Raw genomic sequence first — 13,485 nt, forward strand, 5'->3', positions numbered from 1 at the left:
CAGCATCAGATGTAGGGTGTTTGGGAGGTGCTTAAGTCACGAGGGCAGAGCCCTTCTGAATGAGATTAGTGCTCTTATAAAAGAGCGCCACAGTGGATAATAACCTGCCTGCCAATGCAGGGGACACAAGTTCAGTCCCTGGTATAGGAAGATTCCATGTGCTGCAGAGCAACTAAGCCCGTGGACCACAATTACTGAGCCCTCACACCCACAGTCCGTGGTCCCCAGCAAGAGAAACCACCACAATGAGAAGCCCGTGCTCTGCAATGCATAGTAGCCTCTGCTTGCCGCAACTAGAGAAAGCCCATGTGCAGCAACGAAGACCCAGGGCAAACATAAATAAATAAAAATTTAAAAAATTAAAATTAAAAAAAAGTAGAAGAGAGGAGCCAGAGAGCTCCTTTCTCCTCTTGGGCCTTGTGAGGACACAGCAGCAAGCAACTCTGTACCACTTACCTGCTCACGCTGGTCCTCTGATCTTGGGCTTCTAGCCTCTAGAACTGTGAGTACTGCATTTCTGCTATTTATAGTGCACCCAGTCTGTGGTATTTTTGTTATAGCAGCCCTGATGGACTAAGACTCTGATGATTTGGTACATTTCATGTGTACCCTATGACCCTTAGCATTAATTTTGGCTTAGGGTCTGAGAGGTAAATTGATGGTTAAAAAGGGGTAAGTGGCAAGGGGGAAGGCATGTCCCCCTCCTCCAACTTCCCAGAGCCCTGGAGAAATTGTGTCAGTTAGAAATAGGACAGGATGGCTCAAAGAGCAAGAAATCGGCTGCTAGATCATCCACCGTGATAGAGTGTGCGCTCTTCCTGGAAAGCAGGAAGCCATGCCCTTCTCTCATCAAGATAGTAACGCACCACTGCCAACAGTGATAAAGACAGCCTGTGAGCAGTTTAACTGGGGTCCTTGCAAGGGAGTTACCACCATGTGTCCGGATAGACGTTACTCAACTTCCAAGCCCTCAGGTAACTGACTCTGGGTCTGGCATGTGGCCAGAATGAGTTGGGTCATTCACTGATGAGTTCTTAGTTTTTCAACGGTCATCTGTCCTGGGACCTGGTCCATGAACTCTGCTTTCTTAGAATAAAAATTGTGATGTGTGTCTCAGTAAGGATTACTAGATATGTGTGAGCTAATGTGCCAAATACAAAGGTCTTAAAACTACTTATATGTCAAATTAAAAAAATGTTTATTATGTGTTTATTCATTTGACCTTGTTGGGTCTTCATTGCTGCATGCAGACTTTTTTCCCTAGTTGCAGCAAGCAGGATCTTTTCTCTAGTTGCAGAGCACAGGCTTCTCATTGTGGTGGCTTCTCTTGTTGCAGAGCTCAGCCTCTTGGACACTTGAGCTTCAGTCATTGTGGCCCACAGGCTTAGTTGCTCCACATCAGGTGGGATCTTCCTGGAGCAGGGATCGAACCCATGTCTCCTGCACGGACAGGTGGATTCTTTACCATTGAGCCACCAGGGAAGCCCTTATTGTGGTTTCTATTTGCAGTTCCTTGACGGTTAATGATGTTGGGCATCTTTTCTTGTGCTTATTGGCTGTTTGTATATCTTCCTTGGGGAAATATCTGTTCAGATCCTTTGCCCATTTTGTAATGAGTATATTCAATCTTGAAGGGTCTCCTAAATGATTGCATACAGCAGCCACTATAGAATAGTGATTTATTGTGGGCACTCTGCTATTGGTGGCCTCGATTTGAATCTCACTTTGGCCACGTATTAGTACATGATTTGACCATTCTCTCCAGACCTCAGTTTTTCCTGTCCTATTGGGATAGAAATATTAGCAACTTCTTAAGGTTGTTGTAAGGATTAAAAAGGCAGTGCGTATCAAAGGCTTAGTAAGAATTAATAAAGACTCAGTAAATATTATTAATACCCACAATGGAAATAATATTAACACTTACCAAGCATACGACATCTCATTTCATCTACACAGCAATCTTGCAAAATAGGTTTAATCATCTCCATTTTACAAGCAAGGAAACTGAAGCTCAGGGAGATGAGGGAGTGTGTCCCTGGCTACACAGCTGGTAAGAGACTGAGCAGATTCCTACCTGGATCTGAATGACTGCAGTGCTGTGTGCTTAGTCACTCAGTCATGTCAGACTCTTTGCGACCCCCTGGACTGTAGCCCGCCAGGCTCCTCTGTCCACGGAGACTCTCCAGGCAAGAATAGTAGAGTGGGTGGCCATTTCCTCCTCCAGGGGATCTTTCCAACCCAGGGATTGAACCCAGGTCTCCCAAATTGCCGGTGGATTCTTTACCATCTGAACCACCAGGGAAACCCATATATATGTATTTATATGGTGGCTTCTGATTTTCCACCTTTAATATAAGAGAGGTTGCTCCAGTTTATGGAGGGAAATGCCTCCACCATAGTGGCCCTGATTGGAGCAGGACTCTGTGAGGTCCAACACAGTAACTGACTGAAGGGCCCTCCTCAAATGTTAGTCTCCAGAAAGGTTTTAGGTTCCTGCTATTCAAGTGCAATTGTCATTAAGCAAATACTGTCATAAAAGAATCAGTCTTGGCTCTCTGAGCAGCACCGTGGCAGTCGACAAGAACAAGAGCCTTATGAAAGGTGGTAAAAAGGGAACCAAGATAAAAGTGGCCGACCCATTTTTAAGAAAGATTGGTATGATGTGAAAGCACCAGCTGTGTTCAATGTAAGAAATATTGGGGAAACATTTGTCACAAGACCTCAAGGAACCAAAATCATATCTGATGGCCTCAAGGGTTGTGTTTTTGAAGTGACCCTTGTTGATCTGTAGGAGGATGAAGTTGCATTGAGAAAATTCAAGCTCATTACTGAGGATGTTCGGGGCAAAAACTGCCTAATTTCCATGGCCTGGATTTCATCAGTGACAAAATATGCTCCATGGTTAAAAAAATGGCAGATCATGATTGAAGCTCATGTTGATGTCAAGACTGTTGATGGTTATTTGCATCTTCTGTTCTGTGTGGGCTTTACTAAAAAACACGTCAATCAGATTTGGAAGTCTCTTATGCCCAGCACCAACAGATCCACCAGACCTGCAAGAGGCTGATGGAAATCACGGCCCGAGTGGTGTAGATAAAAGACTTGAAAAAGGTGGTCAATAAATTGATTCCAGGGCTTCCTTGGTGGTGCAGTGGATAAGAATCTGCCTGCCAATGCAGGGGCACCAGTTCGATCCCTGGTCAGGGAAGATCCCATGTGCCGCAGGGCAAGTAAGCTCATGTCCCACAACTACTGAGCCTGTACTCTGGAGTCCCATAAGCCACAACTACTGACGCCCACGTTCTGCAACTCCTGAAGCCTGTGCACCTAGAGCCTCTGCTCCGCAACGAGAAGCCGCCACAATGAGAAACTCCACATGCTGCAATGAAGGGTAGTCCCCACTCGCTGCAACTAGAGAAAGCCTGAGTGTAGCAATGAAGACCCAGTACAGCCAAAACTACATACATAAATAAATAATTTAAAAAATACATTGATTCCAGACAGCACTGGAAAAAGCATAGAAAATTCGTGCCAACCTTTCCATTCCATGATGTATCTGTTGGAAAAGTAAAATTGCGGAAGAAGCCCAAATTTGAGTTAGAAAAACTCATGGAGCTACACGGTGAAGGTAGCAGTTCTGGAAAAGCTACTGGGCATGAGACAGGTACTAAAGCTGAACAAACTGGTGGATATGAGCCACCTCTCCAAGAATTTTTTTAAAGTTCAAACATTTAATGGTGACAAATAAAAGGTCTTATTTGTGACATTTTTTGTGGTCATTCTTTTTAGATAATCTGACAGCTTGTTGAATTCTGTGTTCTATTTGATAGTAATGTGAATTTTTCTGAAAAAAAAAAAAAGGAATCAGAGAAGAATGTAGTCATGAAATCATCACCAGCTTATTTGGACAGAGAAAAACTATAGCACCCTGTGGCCAAGGATGTGTTCATTTCACTTCGGGCGGGTTTTTGAGTCAGAGGATCTTTTCGTACAACCCTGGCAAGCTCTCCCTGTTTAGCATGTCTTCTCCTTTGAGAACCTCACAGAGCTAACTAGAAAAGGATGAAAGTCAAGGATCCAGGGAGGCTCCCTCTCTTCCCGGAAACACTATTTAGGATTCCTGTGTAGTTCCCCATAGTGACTTTAGGTGTCACCTTTGAGTCATCTGAGGCCAGTCTCTCAGCAACTGACAAAATGCCTCATTTCCCAAGAATTTCTCGCTCTCTAAAATCCAGTTTGGAGGCATTCATTACCAGCACCCGGGCCCCAAAGCAGTTTGGATAATCTGGTTCTCATTTACGGAACCAAGCTTGCCCCTAAAGAAGAGGTTCCCAGCAGCTGGATAAGCTAAAACGGGCTCTGTGCCTGTGACTTTACAACTAATTTCTCTGTTATTGAAAGTGTGGTGATGGGTGAAGCTTCCCTGATGGCTCAGCGGGTAAAGAATCTGCTTGCAATGCAGGATACATAGGAGGTGTGGGTTCCATCCCTGGGTAGGGAAGATCCCCTGGAGGAAGGCATGGCAGCCCACCCCAGTATTCTTGCCTGGAGAATCTTCATGGACAGCGGAGTCTGGAGGGCTCCAGTCCATGGGGTTGCAAAGAGTCAGACACGACTGAAGTGACTATTCTCGCATGCATGATATATGGATAAGAGACAGTTTATGCAAAGGCCCTACCAGCTCAGAGCCCTATTCTCCCAGAGTTCTCTGCTCTGCCCCGTCTCATCGGCTCACACCTGTGTGTACACTAGGCTGTGAGCAACTGTGGGCAATGGGGGAGTTGGGACTCTTTCCTTTCCTCCCTTCTTCCCTCCCTTCCTTCTTCCCTCCTTTCTTTTCTTCCCTCCCATCTTTCCTCCCTCTCTCTCTTGCTTCCTTCCATCCCATGCATATTAAGTGCCAGACACTAGAGCTAAAACAAAGAACAGAACAGTCAATCTCTCTTCCTTCGTGGAATTGACATTCTGATTCCCTATTTGTCTGTAAGTTCTCAGCACTTAGCACGTGGTAGGCACTTAACTGCTTTCATGGCTTGGTGTAGCCTCTTCCAGTTTTTTCCTATGTGTATACTAACGCGATACATGATATTTAAATTTTAGATGGAAATGAGATCATGCATTAATACTATGTATGTATGTATATATATATTCTGTAATTTACCCCCCCCCCCCACTCCAGCTTAATAGTGTCTCGTGGCCATCTTTCCAGGTTAGAATATAAAAATCGACTTCAGGATTTGCATGTCCCCAAGATGCTATTTGGGCTTCCCAGGTGGTGCTAGTGGTAACATCCCCGCCTGCCAATGCAGGAGATATAAGAGTTGCGGGTTCGATCCCTGGGTTAGGAAGATCCCCTGGAGAAGGGCATGGCAACCCACTCCAGTATTCTTGCCTAGAGAAATCCCATGGACAGAGGGGCCTGCTATGCTACAGTTCATAGGGTCATACACAGTCGAGCACAACTGAAGTGACTTAGCAAGCAAGCAAGCAAGATGCTATTTGGAGTCCCTCTGCCCCTTGGAGTCTGGAAAAGACTGGCTTCAACCCAAAGTCATTCCCTGTGGAATCTCAGGGTCAGGTTAGGATTCTGAATGGGCCAGGTGTTCATGTTCTCCTGGTCACTTTTGGTCCCTGTTTATGCTTCTTCTGTTAATTTCATTCAATATATTTACTTAATCTCCTACTATTAGACATTTAGGTTATTTCCAGTCTTTTCCTATCACAAACAGTGCTGTAGTAAAAAAGCTTGCTCATCCTTTGTTTTATGTATGTTGAATAAATTGCTGTAACTGGCATTGCTGGGTCGATTTAGCAATATATATTGCTATAGATACAAATATTATAATATATATGAATACTGTTCAATTTCCTTCATGGAAGCTATATTTAGATATGTTGCAAATTGTGATCTTTGCTTAACTGTGCAAATACACACACACACACTTTTTTTATATTATTTTCCTTTTTTTTTTTTTTGAATTGTTGATCTGCAGGGGTTTTTTACATGTCAGAGAAACTATCTTTCTGTAACTTAAAGTACAGATATTTTTTCTTAGTTTATTATTTATTTTCTTATCATCCTTTTTAAAAAGACAGCTGCTTAGTATCCCATAAATAACTTTAAGCAGTCTCTTTTTGCTCGACATCTTGGTTGTTTTCGGCTGTTATAAATGACATAAATCTTTCTACTAATCTGCAGTGCATCTCTTTATGTTAAATTCCTAAAAGTGGAACTGCTTGGTGAAAGAAAGTGCTGTGCTGTGCTTAGTCACTCAGTCATGTCCAATTCTTTGTGACTGCATGGACTGTAGTCTGCCAGGCTCCTCTGTCCATGGGGATTCTCCAGGCACGAATACTGGAGTGGGTTGCTATGCCCTTCTCTAGGGGATCTTCCCAACCCAGGGATCGGACCCAGGTCTCCCACATTGCAGGCAAATTCTTTACCATCTGAGCCACCAGGGAAGGCCAGGAATACTGGAGAGGGTAGCCTATTCCCTTTACCATGGGATCTTTCCGACCCAGGAATTGAACCGGGATTTCCTGCATTACAGGCAGATTCTTAGTCAACTGAGCTACCAGGGAAGCTCTGGTGAAAGAATATGGACCATAAAAAGCCTTTTGATACATATTGGGCCTGGGATAGTATATTTTTAAAATCTTGCATTTATTTATTTTATTTAACATTTTGTTGTTGTTGTTGCACTGGGTCTTAGGTGCAGTATGCGGGGCCTTTAGTTGTGGCATGTGGCCTTTAGTTGTGGCATGTGGCCTTTAGTTGTGGCATGTGGCCTTTAGTTGTGGCATGTGGGATCTAGTTCCCTGACCAGGGATTGAACCCAAGCCCCTTGCATTGGGAGTGTGCAGACTTAGCCACTGGACCACCAGGGAAGTTCTTCTTTTTATTATTTAAAAACAACAATTGTTTAGTAGCTTTAAAAAAAAAATGCCCTGTGTCCCAATGGCCCATCCACTCAGAGTGGTGAGTCTAATCTATCCTCCTACCCCTTTTCAGTTGCTCTGTATTATTTTGAAGCAAATCATTTCATTTATAAAGATTAAAGGATATAGAGAGATGCTATCTTTGGATGAGAAATTCACCATCTCTCCCCCCAGTTCTTCTAGACAGTGGCAATGGAACGCTACCACGATGCTGTTTAGAGTCTTCCTCCTGGAGCCTGCTGCGGGGCGAACATTGAATCCCATTGGCGTGCCCCTTCTCTAGAGCTCTGCTCTTGTTTTGCAGACAGGACAAAATGTTCACCCACATGGATGACTCAGCTAGCCTCAAGCCTCTTTAGTTCACTGCAGAATCCCCACAGACCCAAAAGCTTTGCTTCAACCATACGTTTTCATTTATTTTTTATTCACTCCAGGGGCAGGCAGGAAATTGCCATTGGTCTGTGAATCATGCAGGAATCTTTCCTCTGCCCTTTCCCATCTGGATGTGGCTTCCTTGAAAAACACCCAGGTGAATGGACGCTTCGTCCATGCAGTCTTGACTTCATGGGTGCTGACACCTGGCTGGTGGAGGGCCCTGTCTGTTCCACGGCTGAGCCCCAGAGCCTTGGGGCGTTGCCCAGAGCCTACCCAGGACCCTCCAGGCCATGTTCTGAAAACTCTGCCTGCTTCTGACAGAAAGAGTTGTTATGCCCCATGTCCCAGTGGCCCCATGTTATGCCCCATGTCCATCCTGAGTTGGCTTCACCCAGGGGGTACTGGGCATTGAAGGGGTTGGGGTGGACACTGTCAGCCAGGCCTGCCTGCTCATTTGTACAGCACCAGTTATTGCCGAGACAGCTGCTAACACTCAGAATTTGGGAAGCAGGGAATCAATAGGGGTGCAGCAGTATCATAACAGCCGCTGGCTGCCTGGCTGTCTGCACGAATGACCTGACCCAGTGCTGGCCACCGTGGTGCTGGGGCCTTCCTACCTAGCTCACGAAAGCCTCCAGTGCCCTGCAGCCGGGCATTTCATTATTCCGACTTTACCCAAGAGGTTCTCAGAGAGACCAGGGGACTCAATGAAAGCTATATAGCTTGAGCAGGTCCTGGTACCAGAGTTTTGAATCCAGGTCCTTAAGCTGGAATTTTGCCCCTAAGGACCTCAACTTTTTGATTCATTTTTAAAATTCATGTTATTTTTATTTGTTTGTTTGGCTGTGTCAGGTATTAGTTGTGGCACTTTGGGGCACTTAGCTGCGGCTCAAGGGCTTGATTCCCCCTGGCATGTGGGGTTTTAGTTTCTAGACCAAGGATCAAACCTACGTCCCCTGCATTGGAAGGCAGATTCTGAACCACTGGACCACCAGAGAAGTCTTTTGATTCATTTTTTAAAAACAAAGCAGGTAGAGGTCATAGTGGAGAGGCTGCCCAATCAAATCCCCCTCTGAGGCCCAACCTGGAGAAACCAAGGGCAGTAAGGTCAGGTTGGGGGTGGCATGAACATTCACTAATGACACTTTTCTGGGTGTAAGTGATTGCCAGATGGAGGCTTCCAGAGGGAAAGTTTGCTTGTAAATAACGGCTTCTGGCCTCTTTGGGCTACTGTCTGTGTTACTGAGTGCAAGCTCCTATTGCTTGCCCCGTGACAGGACAGTAAATCGAGAGATGAGTTGTTGGGGCAAGGAATAGCAGCTTATTCAGAAAGCCAGAAAACTGAAAGACGGTGGACTAGTGTCACAGAGAGTTGGGCATGACTTAATGATGGAACAACAACAAGTGTCCCAAAGAACCATCTTTCCTGAGTTAGAATTCAGGCTTCCTTTATACAAAAGGGGAGGAGGTAAAGTCCTGATTCTGGTCAGATTCTGGAAGAGATGTCTTAATTTCGTCCTTCTTACAGTTGTTCACAGGTGGGCCTGGTCAGGAGGTTTTCTATAAAGTAACAAAGGTATTTTAGCTTAACATTCATTATATGGGAGCCAGGTTTCTCAGAGATAGGCCATTGCGTATGATTTAATTTTATGGGCAATATCCCTTTGGTGATTAACTTGCAGCAAAAGCAATGGAAGACAAAGGGTAAAGTAAAAGAAACAGATCCAATACGGAGTCAGAATTATAGCTAGAGATGAGTGGTGGACCTCTCAGTTCTGCAATGTACTGCAAAGGGGGCTTTGGAATGTTCTCTTGTCACTGAATGGATAGCCCTGTACATCCCTGCAGATTGGAGTACTTTGCCCAAGTGGGGATGCTGGGGCTGTGGTCTTCTCTTCCCATCTCATCAGGACTCTGAGCCACCAGGGGAACGGTGGAATGTCAACATGGTGGAAATTTGCCCTTCTTATAAGGAGAGGGAAATTTGTACATGGACGGACACCTGGAAGAATACATCTGAGGCTTCTGATAGAGGCAAATATTGGAGCTAAGGAATGCCAAGGATTGCAGGCAGTGTTCAGAAGCTGGAAGGAGTGAGGAAGGTTCTAGAGCCTCCAGAAGAACCAACCCTACCAACACCTTGATTTCAGACTGCTGACCTTGGGAACCAGGAGATAATACATTTCTGTTGTTTTAAGCCATCCAGTTGTGAAAGTTGTTACCTAGGAAACAAATACAGTTGGTTAATTATTTTGTTTGCTTACTTGCTTATGGTTTTTCTTCCGATTGACAAGACTCTTATTTGTTTATTCTCTCTTGTATCCCTAGTGCCCAGCTGTGGGTCGAACATAGAAAGAACTCGCCACATACTTTTAGATGAATCAAATCCCTCACATAATCAGCCATAACATCTTGTCAACTGTAGCTTGTCTTGTGTTCATTGCCTTGTATCATGTCCTTCACTCTCACTTTAGGTCATCATCTCCCTCTGAGTTTTTTTTGGGCAGCTGGGTTTATCTTCCTTGCTGTGCCTGGGCTTTCTCTAGCTGTAGCAAGTGGGCTTCTCATTGCAGTTGCTTCCCTTTTTGGGGAGCACAAGCTCTAGGGAGCTCAGGATTTAGTAGTTTCAGCTCTTGGGCTCAGCAGTTGTGGCTCAAGGGCTTTGTTGTTCCAGGGCATGTGGGATCCTCCCCAAAGAGGGACTGACCCCTTGTCTCCTGCATTGCAAGGAGGATTCTTTACTGCACCATCAGAGAAACCCTCTCCCTCTGAATTTTTGCAGGAGCCTTCCATCTTGTCTCCTTGCAGTTTAACTTTTTCTCTCTTTTTTTTTTTAACACAAATCCGATCTTCTCACTTCCCCATTTTAAACCCTTTATTCTTTCCCTGCTGTCTATCTTAGCTGTTGGACCTTGTGTGTGTGGGTATGTGTGAGCATGTGTGTGTTCAGTTGTGTCCAACTCTTTGTGACCCCATGGACTGTAGCCCACCAGGTTCTTCTGTCCATGGAATTTTCCAGGCAAGAATACTGGAGTGCATTGCCATGTCCTTCTCCAGGGGATCTTCCTGACCCAGGGATTGAACCTGCATCTCTTGCGTTGGACCTGGGGCATGCGCCATAAAGTCTCAGCCTCAGCCTCAGTTTCCTCATCTGTGGAATGGGAGTAATAATTGTACCTACCTTCCACCAAGTTGATGTGAAGATTAGCTGAGAATCAATTGATTCTCACAGAACACAGTGCCCAGCACATCACAGGGGCCCTGTGAATGCTGGCTTTCACCAGTGGGTCAGCATTTGTGTGGGATTGAGGCTAGAGACCTGAGGCTATATAAAATAAGTCCTTTGTTAAGATGGTGAAAAGCATTTTAAAAATCAGGCATTCAAAATTGGCTTGCCCAACAAAGTGATTAAAAAGCAGAGTGTGTCTAGCCTTTTGGCCTGTTAAAGTTTGGAGAAGACATCTATTTTGAAAGCATGAGTTTGCATATCATTAAACACACAGTGAAAACACATTAAGTGAAAAACTTAAAAGTAGGCTCACATTTATATTAAAATTATATCATTTGTACCATAGACATAATCTTAAATGTGGGAATAAAGGAATTGATTTTAATCATGGCTCAGAACTGATGCTCTCTATTTCTAAAAACCTCTTAATCAGGAAATTTTCCAAGAGAAATTGTTTAAAATACAGGGTAACACATGTGAGAGCAATTCCAAAATTTAATGTGTGCAAATTATTCATATATTCATAATTTTATTATAGCATATCGGGTTTGGGGAACCAAGCCCAGGTGAAGAGAAGCTTAAAAGAGGCCCATAAGTGAAATGAATTTAAATATTACAACTACCTTCCTGTCAACTCAGAATGTTCACTAAAGCACTAGCAATTTTAATAAGATTGGAAGTTCTTGTTGATTTGAAAGGCTAAATTGGTGAGAACCTCTCTTTTTTTTTTAAAAGCTTTCTTTCAAAAAGTCAGACTTTCTGTAGACTTGAACAGTTCTGTAATATGGTCAGATGCTCTTTTCAAGCTGCTTTGTTTGATTTGGCAAGTTTTAAAAATGGTGCCAGCAGGGAAGATAGTAAATGATTGAAAACAGAAATATGAACCTGGCTTGCTAGTATTATTATTTACTACTTTTTATTAAAATTAGAAATTATCTTAAAAGTTAATAGGTGAGGGACTTCCCTGATGGTCCAGTGGTAGAGACTTCACCTTCCATTGAAGGAGGTATAGGTTTCGATTTCGGGTCAGGGAGTTAAGATCCCACATGCCTTGTGGCCCCCCAGATCCAAACATAAAACAGAAGTAATATTGTAACGAATTCAATTAAGACTTTATGAAATGGTCCACATCAAAAGAAAAAAATCTTTAAAAAATTAATAGGCGAGACAGAGAGGCTTTTGGCCAAAGTACAGTAGACTGGGAGGGTACTCTCGTGTGTGTGTGTGTGTGTGTGTGTGTGTGTGGTGTGTTTAATGACCTTTCTGCTTTGTGATGCATCTATTTTTGGACCCATCTCAGTCATTGCGGATCCTTGGTTTCCTAGAATCACTGAGAGAGATAAAGACTGTTTGACAAGAAGACCGGAGATTTAACTGTCTTCTGGGAGTATACCAGGCCATGGAAAATTGAACCATGACTTGGGCCTGTGCCCAGTAGAAAAGGAGAACTCTCTCCACTGTCTTATTTTATTCAGTTCAGTTCAGTTCAGTCGCTCAGTCGTGTCTGACTCTTTGCAAACCCATGGACTGTAGCACTCCAGGCTTCCCTGTTCATCACCAACTCCCAGAGCCTACTCAATCTCATGTTCATTGCATTGGTGATGCCATCCAACCATCTTATCCTCTGTCATCCCCTTCTCCTCCCACCTTCAATTTTTCCCATCATCAGGGTCTTTTCCAGTGAGTCGGTTCTTCACATCAGGTGGCCAAAGGATTGGAGTTTCAGCTTCAGCATCAGTCCTTCCAATGAACATTCAGGGCTGATTTCCTTTAGGATTGACTGGTTGGATCTCCTTGCAGTCCAAGGGACTCTCAGGAGTCTCCAACACCACAGTTCAAAAGCATCAATTCTTCGATGCTCAGCTTTCTTTATAGTCCAACTCTCACATCCATACATGACTACTGGAAAAACCATAGTTTTGACTAGACGGGCCTTTGTCTTATTTTAGAAAAGTAAAATCTCCTAAAATGGTCTTTTCTTAAACACATATAGCTTCACATTGTATACAATGAAAATAATACAGACAGGAACTTTCCTGGTGGTCCAGTGGGTAAGACCCTGTGCACCCAATGCAGGGGGCCCAGGTTCAAGCCCTGGTCAGGAAACTAGATCCCACATCCTGCAGCTAAAAGATCCCACATACCACAACTAAACATCCCGTATGCCAAAACGAAGCTTGAAGATCACACGTGCTATAAGCAAGACCCGAGCAGCCAAACAAAGAAGGAAAGAAAGAAAATAGTACAGATAAAGTGATAGTGTCCCTTGACCCTCTTACTCTCCCCTCCCCCTCTCCACTTGGGACCCTGGTTCCTCATTCCAAGTTCAACAGCCATCGCTGTTACCATTTCCGTGCATTGCCTTCCAGGTATTTTCTGTGCATTTGTAAACACGTATGCATAGAGAAACCGAGTTTGTATATGGTTTCTAATTCACATTTTAAAAAAATTCTAAGCTATACGTGCTCCTAGTTGAAGGCTCCAATCATTAAACAAGTTCTGCAGGAGGAACAGCAGGCCCAGCCGGCCCAGTTTCTAGCTCCCTATTCACACTGCCCTGAATTGAACACTTTGAACTTGTTCCTGATCCCTCTCTAACTCTCTATAACGTGCTTAGATGTCTACTTCAGATGTTTGCAGCTTCAGGCATTGTCTTTTGACTTCCTAGGGTGGGAGAGGCTTTAGGCTTCTGTTTTAGGCTATCGCCAGCAATTGCTTAAACCCCTTCTGTGCTCCTCTCATCGTGGTACCAAAATCTTGGTTAGATTAGTATCTGCATTATTATAAACATGGATGTGCCTGTCACAGCTGAGCCATGTTGAATACCATGGAGTTCAGGGGTCTGTTTTTTATTTGCTTTCTTGACATTAGTAATTGTTAAGTTTCCCCATGTGTGTCACATTCTATATTCTCACCACTAATTAAGCTGTAAGCTGTCTCTC

General features: G+C 44.0%; 1 protein-coding gene and 1 pseudogene across 1 annotated transcript in view; both read left to right on the forward strand.

Annotated features, from left to right (window-relative positions):
• TNFRSF17 (TNF receptor superfamily member 17) overlaps positions 1-13,485 on the forward strand; it is a 68,555-nt gene that overhangs the window by 32,796 nt on the left and 22,274 nt on the right. The window lies entirely within an intron of this gene.
• On the forward strand, positions 836-3,720 carry LOC136159039 (small ribosomal subunit protein eS1-like; annotated as a pseudogene).

This window comes from Muntiacus reevesi, chromosome 2, assembly GCF_963930625.1.
Source record: "Muntiacus reevesi chromosome 2, mMunRee1.1, whole genome shotgun sequence".
NCBI lineage: Eukaryota > Metazoa > Chordata > Mammalia > Artiodactyla > Cervidae > Muntiacus > Muntiacus reevesi.